The sequence below is a fragment of the Prunus avium genome, chromosome 5 (genome assembly GCF_965620075.1).
Source record: "Prunus avium chromosome 5, drPruAviu1.hap1.1, whole genome shotgun sequence".
NCBI classification, from domain to species: Eukaryota; Viridiplantae; Streptophyta; class Magnoliopsida; order Rosales; family Rosaceae; genus Prunus; species Prunus avium.
Genome location: NC_142288.1, coordinates 14,434,157 through 14,444,093, shown reverse-complemented (window position 1 = coordinate 14,444,093; position 9,937 = coordinate 14,434,157). Strand labels below are relative to the sequence as shown.

General features: G+C 34.7%; 1 pseudogene; it reads right to left on the bottom strand.

Annotated features, from left to right (window-relative positions):
- Window positions 1-1,041: 1,041 nt before the first annotated feature.
- Window positions 1,042-4,785, bottom strand: LOC110758062 (uncharacterized; annotated as a pseudogene).
- Window positions 4,786-9,937: the final 5,152 nt, after the last annotated feature.

Sequence of the window (9,937 nt, the reverse complement as noted above, 5' to 3'; positions counted from 1 at the left end):
ATGAGTACTCTATATATTTAGAATTGCCAAGATGATTATTTGGAGGCACATACGACTCATCCTCAGAACACTTCAAATGCGAGGGTCTACACGAGAATCCCCACATTGCCACCGTCTTTTACTTCCTATGAAAGGCTTATAATAAGCTTTCTTCAAATCACTCTAGAAACTTCTCCACAATTTTTCAATATTCTTCATTGTTACATCCTTGAAGACATGAATCCTAGGTTGTTGTTCAGGACAAAATTCAATGGTGCCCTGCATCCACAATAAGGTAGTCTTACATCAACCTGAAATATACCTATTAAACTGAATAATTTTAGGAATAACAAACCCGTAAAGTGTCCCAAACATCAAGTTTGCAGGAGTCTGGTACTTTTTCCCATTTTAAATACTTGATCGGAATTAGATTGGCATCCTGCGCTAGAATAACCATGTATCTAGAAAAATGGGGACTATTATCACTAATAACTCTGCCAAATGGAGATAAATCAACCGACTCTTTTTTGTTATTTAGAAACCAGTTGCATTTCCCTTGACCCCGACCTTGCTTCGCCTCCTTGCCTACATGAAAAGTTAATTTTAACTAATCAATACAACAAGAAAATAATAAGAAACTGTAAGGTAATAAGTTTCTCACATATTATTCACATGAAAAATACTCATAGCTATTTGGACATGATGTGAATGTGAAATGTCCCATATTCAATATATTTGTCTATGATTAAAACATACCAGTTTATTAAACGAAAAATAAAAAATAAAAAACAAACAGACCAGTAGCAGTAGAACCATCTCCCTCTAGACCATCCCCCAAGTCAGCGTTGGGCCCTTCTTGTGAACTATCTCGAGAACTGTTCATCTAAAAAATTTGATATACATAACAGAGAAGGGGTAACAAATTGATCAGACATCATTGGTAAAAGAAACTAGTACTTCAACATTTCAATACAAAACAATCTACTAAAGAAATTCTTGTACAATATTCTCAAAATTACGTAGTCAATTTAAGCACAGAGCTCATCAAAATACATGAAAAATTCAATACTCCATGTCATCATAAAGTTCATCCTCGTTTTCAGTGGAGAGATCATCTGAAGACTGTACATCTTCTTCATCCTCATTTCCGGGCTCATCCTCATCTACCATCTCATCCATATCAACCCTAATATGCAATTCCTCATTGTCTAGCAACTGATCATCAAGATTCGGAATGGCATAATTATCAATAGCACTTAAAGGGTTATCTATAGTTGGAGCTAGATCACTATCTTCTAGCACATCAAAAAAATCTCTTGGTTGAGTTTGGGTTGGCACATGCCAATGACTGTCTTTGGGATCTACAACATAAAACACTTGTGTAGCTTGAGAAGCCAATATGAAAGTGTCTTTCGTTTGTCGCAATCGATTGAAATTAACCAAAGGGAAACCATACCCATCAAACTTCATCCCCCTATCACTAGCAGTATCAACCGAGTCGAAGTTAAATAGTGTAATTTTCCGACCATTATCATCCCGTTCTGTTTGACCCCCATAATTAAGTTCATAAATGTCTTTAAGAACACCATAATAATCAACATTGCCAATTACTGGATTGCGATCTCTTGCGCTTGAGTAACTAGATGTCTCTGCACATTGAAATACACCACTATTCTGATTCTTCTTTTTATCGTCTACTGATTTAATCCGGAACCTGCACCCATGAATTATGTGTGATTCTTATACTTGTTCACAAATCTACTAGGACCAATTGATAGCCAACGCAAGTCCTCAGATATTGACAAATCATGGGCTGTGTACAATTTAGTAACCTATAATTTAAAACAACAACTAAAGTAAATGACTTTAATTAAAAATATGGTGCAGCAACATAAAATGAATCAGATTACAACTAAACATACTTACATGATCCTTGAACCAAGTTGGAAATATCTTATTTCTCATCCCCTCAATTTCCCGTATGGTCTTTCGTCGATTACTTTGTCTCAATTCTTGGAAGCATTTTCTGTTTTACAATATAATGTAATGACTTGTTAGTTATTAGATCATAATTGAGGATTGAAAAAAAAAAGTATCAACAACTTGCTTGTTTTTATTCATATATATCTTACTCTAAAAAGGGAGAAACTTCATCGCAATTGAACAAGACAACTCTGCGACATTGGTCCCAAACATCTTTGTCAAGATATATTTGTTCAGCTGAACCCTTAGAATGACCTGAAGGGTCAAAAACTTTTAGCTCCCCAATGACACCACGACCAATACCATCAGCATTTCGACCCTTTCGATTCCTTCGAGTCTCAACATTGCTAAGATACATGGTACACATAGCTAATCCCTCGTCGACAAGATATCCTTGTTCCATACTTCCTTCAGGATAACTCTTATTCCGAACATATTTCTTTAACGTTTGTAGGTATCTGAAGATATGGTAACATTGAACATGTTAATTTACAATTAAAATATAAAACTAGAAAGAATAAATAAGAGTTGAACTAATTACCTTTCAATGGGATACATCCACCGATATGGGGCAGGCCCTGCGATTGTAGCCTCATCTGCCAAATGCATGATTAAGTGTACCATCACAACAAAGAAGGAAGGAGGGAATATCTTTTCCATCTGGCATAATGTTACTGCAATCCTAGGTTTTAAAGCCATGTATGATGCTTTAGATTCCTTCTTACTACATAACCGTCTAAAAATTGCACTTAGCTCAAGCAAAACAATTAATGGTAACAGCTTTTGGTAATACTCGTCGTATTGCAAGGGGCAGCAGCTGTTGCATTATAATACGATAGTCATGACTTTTCAATCCGTGTATTTTTCTCTCATTCACATTAACACATCTAGACAGATTTGCAGAATACCCATCAGGAACTCTCACATTCGCCAAGACTTTGCAAAACATTGTTTTTTCCCTTTTCCTCATGTCAAAAAGTGCTAGATCAAAAACTTCCTTACCTTTCCCATTTATATAAGGGTGCTGTTTTCTCCTTATATTCAAAATTTGAAGGTCCTTACGAGCTTTTATTCCATCCTTTGTCTTCCCAGGAATATTTAACAATGTACCTAAAATATTTTCACAAACATTCTTTTCAATATGCATTAGATCAAGGTTTTGTCGTATCAAAAGATATTGCCAATATGGTAACTCAAAGAATATGCTTTTCTTCTTCCACTGAACTTTGTTACTATTTATATTCATTGTGGGACATGTATTTGTATTCCTAATGGGACAAGAACGTTTTTTGGGTTTTCCTTGCCCAACAAGATCAGCTGACTTCTTTTTGGGTTTTCGAAATGTGAATGTCAAACTTGACAATTTTTCTGAACACTGGGAACCTGTCAAGCTCAAGGGAATAGGTGGAAGAGCATGTTCTTCCTTACTGTTAAAGGCTGCTTTATCTCTTCGAAACCGATGTTGTATAGGTAGAAATCTTCGATTACCATATAACACATCTTAGTACTATTTGCCAAATGCATTGAGACTGTATCATCCATGCAATGCGGACACGCTTTCTTCCCCTTTGTGCTCCATCCTGAAAGAATCGCATAGGCTGGAAAGTCATTAATCGTCCATAACAATGCAGCCTTCATTGTAAAAGTTTGGTTGGCAAACACATCAAACGTCTTAATACCAACCTCCCATAACTCTTTCAACTCATCGATTAAAGGCTTCAAATACACATCAATATTATTGCAAGGCCCATCAGGACCAGGAATTATTGATGATAACAATAAATTTGGTTGCTTCATACACATCCACGGAGGCAATTTATAAACTGACAGTACAACAGGCCATGTACTATGGGCTTTGCTCATATTTGAAAAGGGATTAAACCCATCACTCGCAAGCCCCAATCGCACGTTGCGTATCTCCGAAGAAAATTCAGGGTATAAGGAATCCAAATGCTTCTACGCACGAGAATCTGATGGGTGCCTCATGAATCCATCTTTAGGACATTCGGTTGCATGCCATCTCATATCTTCAGCGGTATGCTTCGACATAAACAATCTTTGCAACCTTGGTTTTAATGAAAAATACCGAAGAACCTTGGCTGGAACCTTAGCTGATATGTTCTTACTCGAACAACCTCCCACAATATTGACTCTGTACCTTGAGGCACCACAAAGTGCACACTCAGTCAAGTCTAATGTATCTTTCCAAAACAACATACAATCATTGGGGCAAGCGTCGATCCTCTCAACTGTGAGTCCCAACTCCCTAATGATTTTTTTAGCATCATAATTATTTTTTGGTAAACAATCCCCCTCTGGCAACAATTGTTTAACCAATTGTAACAGCATTGTAAAGACATTATCACTCATGTTCCCTAAACATTTAATCTGGAACAATCTTACAACAGAATACAATTTCTTATATTTACACCAAGGGTACAACTCCATATCTACTTCTTCAAGTAACTTATAAAACATTTCAGCCTTAGGTGTTTGGCCATCAAAGATAGGTGGCTCTCTCAAAGTCCCAACAGTTTCTCCAATTATTGGTTGCACAAAGGCTTCATTGAGAAAATCATGAATGTCATCTATACAAACTTCTTCATTGTGAACTGATTCTATATCCTCTTGGAATGGTAAATTTGTCATGGGCTCCCCATGATGCCTCCAAGGGCCATTCATATATGTGGGATCCATTCCTTTTTCTATAAGATGCTGTTGGATGATGTTTCTTTCATAGCGATAACGGTTACAACATTTTTTGCAAGGACATATGACCCTCTCTCCAAAACCCACTTTGGCAAATACGTCATCTAAAAACATCCGTCTGCGTATTCCTTACAATTTCTCCTCAAATGTACCCAACTTTTATCCATAGTTCACCTAATATTGAGTGCAAGGCACCAAATACAATTATTCAGCACAGATCATCCCTCATACTTACTGTCGATAAATTCCTATCAGGTGGGTCAATTTATTATCCATTAGATGACCCTCATTACCATCTACTTCAATTCACAAGCAAAACCAAATTAAAATAACAAAAACCCGAGTCTAAAGAATATATTAACTAAAAAATTGCATATTCATTCAACTGAAGAAAAGAACTATAACACCAAACAACTAGACCCACTTAATAGCTAAAGAAACTCACGTCATAACAACAAATAAAGTATAAAGGGATTAGTCACTGCTGTCGGCGGTGGATACCCTTGGGTCTCACCTAAAAAAAAGTATACATATGAAACAAAATATATCAACTCATAGATGAAAGCCCGATAATCTCAATACAATAATCAAAGAACAACCATATAATAGAAAAAAGTAAAGGGAAACACACCCGGATTCTAAGTTTCCAACAAAAATTCAACACTCCTGCAATAGATTAATACATGAATACCCACACATCAGACTTCACCAACAAATAATAAAAAATTAAAACAATAGCTTTGAAAAATCAAAGGATGTAATCAGGCTTCACCTATACAACTAATTGGAAGGATTCATGGGTCATTACCTATTCTCAAATACTTGAAAAAATAAAATAACAAACAAAATAAGAACAAAAATCTCACCAGAACAGGGGCTCTCTTTAAAGAAGAACAACCAAGTCAGCCCCAACTGAAAAGAGCAAAGAAACCCCCAAATTTAATCTCTCTCTCAATCTGAATCAACAACCCCGATTGAGAAGAGCAAAGAAAACCCCCAAATTTAATCTCTCTCTCTCAATCTGAACCAGCAGACATGAAAATCACTTTCACACATTCCTCCAACTCCACTAGCTTTAAGGAAGAGTACAATTCCTTCTTCAATGAAAAGAAGAGGGAAGAGATGGTCGGTTTGGAGGAAGTAGAAAAGTTTTAGTGAAGAATTGAAGTTAACAATTATATTTAAGAATAGTATTGGCAATAAAACTTGTCAGTGACTCTGAAAATTTAGGCGCTTAATGTTTTTGCTTCCTGCGCTAAAAGAGACTGGCACAGGGGCTCGTCAGTAAATTTAGTAAAGACAAAAGACTTGGTCAGTATTATTTAGTAGTGACAAATGACTTTATTTCGCCAGTATTGGGTCCAAGTATTGGCTAAGCTGCTCTTTTGCCAGTATTAGTCCGTCGGTATAAGCTAAAATTGTAGTAGTGTTATATTCTACACACCACCTATCGGATGAGGTAAGAGATTGTTGATTGATTTGAATTAATTCCAATTCTCTTTTAAGCTCGATTTTTTCTCAACAAATTCAAGACAATCTATGCTTCTAAGTGTCAACATTTCTCTTGATCACAAAAGACAAGGGTGATTAAACATTCTAGATATACAATACAAATAAAATATTGACAAAAAAGAATGACGTCAATATTAAGTAATATAAAAAGCAACTTACTGAACACCCCCCCCCCCCTTCTTCAACAATACATCTGCAATCACGATCAATTTCTAACCTTACATTTACTCCAAATATTTTGAATGCAATGTCTCGCAATGTTTTGCGGTCTCTTTCCATAGTGTGTCCCCTCATAGGAGGTCCCAACTTTACCCTTTTCGCTTGACTGTAAATGAAGCTGACTATAATAAATAGATTCCCCTTAAGTTCTCATCTTTGCACTTAGGTTCTATTATGACCAGGGCCGGCCTTGGGCCTGGGCGCCGAGGGCGACGGCCATGGGCCTCCAAATTTTGAGGCCTTAATAAAAAATTACAAATATTCCTATTTCCAGCTTCTAAAGCAATCTTTCCTATTTCCAACACACTTCCTCTTTTCCCATAAAAAACTTTTCTACTTCCAAGCGATCTTTCCCTTTCCCACCGTCTTCTCCTCTCTCTGTTTTGGTCAATATATTAGACCCTTCTCCCATGCTCTGTTCTCCCAAGCTCTATTCTCTTCAATATCATTGTCCTTGACTCAAAAGAAAAGCTCTCTTCAATATATTATTTCCAGTTTTTCTCTCATCTCTCTTTTATCTTTGTCTTTGAATTGATCTATCCAAACAAAGATTTGTAGATTTCTTTCTTCTACACTACACGATTTCTGTAGAGAAGAAGACTCTGGAAGATTATCTGAGTGAGGATGAGGTTCGTCAATAATATTAATAACCCCATATTTGAATTCTTTCCATAATCTGTATACATATTTTTTATATATCGAATTGTATGTATCTAATTATAATTTTTTTATATCATTGCAGATGTGCAATATAGATCAATTGAAGTTAAAGCTCTGCAAGATTGAAGCTTTTTATACAACTTAAGCATAAACCATGTTGTATTGCTTTTTTTTTTTTTTTTTGTTGCTTAAATTTAGTTTTTTTCCTTTTCTGGTTGTGGTTGGTTGCTTTGCTGGTTGTGTTTGGCGTGGTGTGTTTGGTGTGGTGTGTTTAGTTTGTTCATTTGTTGTTTGTCTCTTTCTAGATTTAAGAGTTGCAATAAAAAATGGTTAGGAAACATGAATTTGGCAGTCAAAAAAGAAATAAAATAAGGAAAATAGAAAAATGATTCAAACTCAAAAAGGAGCTCTTGATAAGTTTTTTTAAAACTAGTTCTTCAATTGAAGATCCATCTAATGAATTAGTTAATGAATCACAACAACCAATTAGTCAGGAAGAAGAAATGATAGAAAATAAAGAGGTTGATGCCCTCATTGAGAATGAAAATAATCAAGAAGAAATGAGAGAGAATGATACTAATGAACTGAATGTGGTTGGTGATCAATTTGAGAATGAAAATGAAACATAACAAATAATTCATGCTTTGAATATCTATGATCCAAGACTTTGGGATAACATTGATAACAAAACAAAGGATATTTTAGTAGAAAAGGGTCCTATAAGAGAAAGTAATCTCAAGTTTCCCGTGGATGCGTCTCTAGGCATTTTTCATATTCTTATTATACAAGAAAGTTATCAAATGGGGAGGGTCAAGATAGAAAATGGCTAGTGTACTCAAAAGACGTGGACAAAGTATATTGTTTTTGTGTAAGTTGTTTAAATATGTGAAAATTAGAAGTTTGTTGGCAAATGAAGGGCTTAATGACTGGAAATGTTTAAGTGTGAGGCTTAAACAACATGAAACTAGTAGTGAGCATATAAATAACATGAGAACTTGGATTGACATGCAAATTAGATTGAAAAAGAATGAAACAATTGATAAAGAGCTACAAGTGCAAATTAAAAAAGAGAAGGAACATTGGAAATTGGTTTTAATAAGAATAATTTCTGTTGTGAGATGCCTTGCTAAAAGAAATTTAGCTTTTCGTGGAGAGAATGAGAAAATTTACCAAGATAACAATGGTAACTTTTTGGGGCTGCTTGAATTAATTGCAAAATTTGATTTGTTATTGCAAGAGTATTTCAGACGTATTCAAAATAATGAGATTCATTATCACTATCTTAGTCATAAAATTCAAAATGAGTTTATTGGTATGTTAGGCTCCAAGGTTAGAAGTGGTATAATTGAAAAAAATCAAAGAGGCAACATATTTTTCTGTAATACTTGATTGTACTCCTGATGTAAGTAACCATGAGCAAATGACTTTAATAATTCGATGTGTAGATGTGTCAAATGCTCCCATAAAGGTAGAAGAGTATTTTTTAGAGTTCTTGAAAGTGGATGATACATCTGAATGTGGGCTTTTTAATTAGTTACAAGCTGTATTAAAGTGTCTTGAACTTGATATTAATAATGTAAGGGGCCAAGGTTATGATAATGGAGCTAACATGAAGGGGAAAAACAATGGTGTGCAAAAAAGGTTTCTTAAATTAAATCCTAGGGCATTTTATATTCCATGTGCTTCTCATTCTCTTAATTTAACAGTTTGTGATATGGCAAACTCTAGTGTTAAAGCTGTGTCATTTTTTGGTGTTGTGCAACGTATGTATACTCTATTTGCTAGTTCTACGAAGAGGTGGAAATGTTTTCAAGATCATGTCCTTGGATTAACTCTTAAACCATTGTCAACAAAAAGATGGGAAAGTCATATTAATAGTGTTAAAGCCATAATAACCCAAACTGATGATATAAGAGAAGCTTTGTTTGAATTGTCTGGGGTTAGTGAAGATGCAAAAACAAAGAGTGAAGTTGAATCTTTAGCTACACATGAACTTGAAAATTTTGAATTTTTGTTGGGCATGAGTATATGGCATAACATTTTGGAAAAAATGGACTTGGTTAGCCAAAAATTGCAATTTGGAGATATGCAAATTGATGTTGCAATAAAACATTTGAAGGGGCTGGTCTCTTATTTTATAGACTATAGGGAAAATGGGTTCACATTTGCCCTACTTTCTGCTAAAGAGATTGCATCAAAGATGGAAATTGACCCTCTATTTCCTGAAAAACGTCAAAGTAGAAGAAAAAAACAATTTGATGAAAATGACCATAAAGAGACATTTCAATCTGCTGAAGAATCTTTTAGGGTTAATTATTTTCTTGTTGTAGTTGATGCTGCAATTTCTTCTTTGAGGAGTAGATTTGAACAATTCGAAATATTTGAAGGCATTTTTTATTTTTTTGTTCAATCCTAAGAATTTATTTCAAATGAATTATAGTAGATTGCGTGGATGTTGTAGAAATCTTGAAGCTGCTTTAACACATGATAATGAATCTGATATTAATGCTGATGATTTGTTTTCTGAATTGGAAGTGTTACAAATGTATTTATCGAAAGAGACAAAGACAGCCATTGAAGTTCTTGAGTTTGTAAATGTTGTGGATTGTTTTCCAAATGTCTCAATTGCTTATAGAATTGTATTGACTCTGCCAGTAATTGTGGCATCTGCAGAAAGAAGTTTTTCAAAATTAAAATTAATAAAATCTTATTTGCGATCAACTATGTCACAAGAAAGGTTAAATGGATTGGCAATCTTATGTATTGAAAAGAATATGTTGGAAATATTGATTTTGAAGAGGTTATTGATGATTTTGCTTCTCAAAATGCTAGAAGATCAAGAATTTTTCAGTGATTGTTTGTATTTTAATGTTAC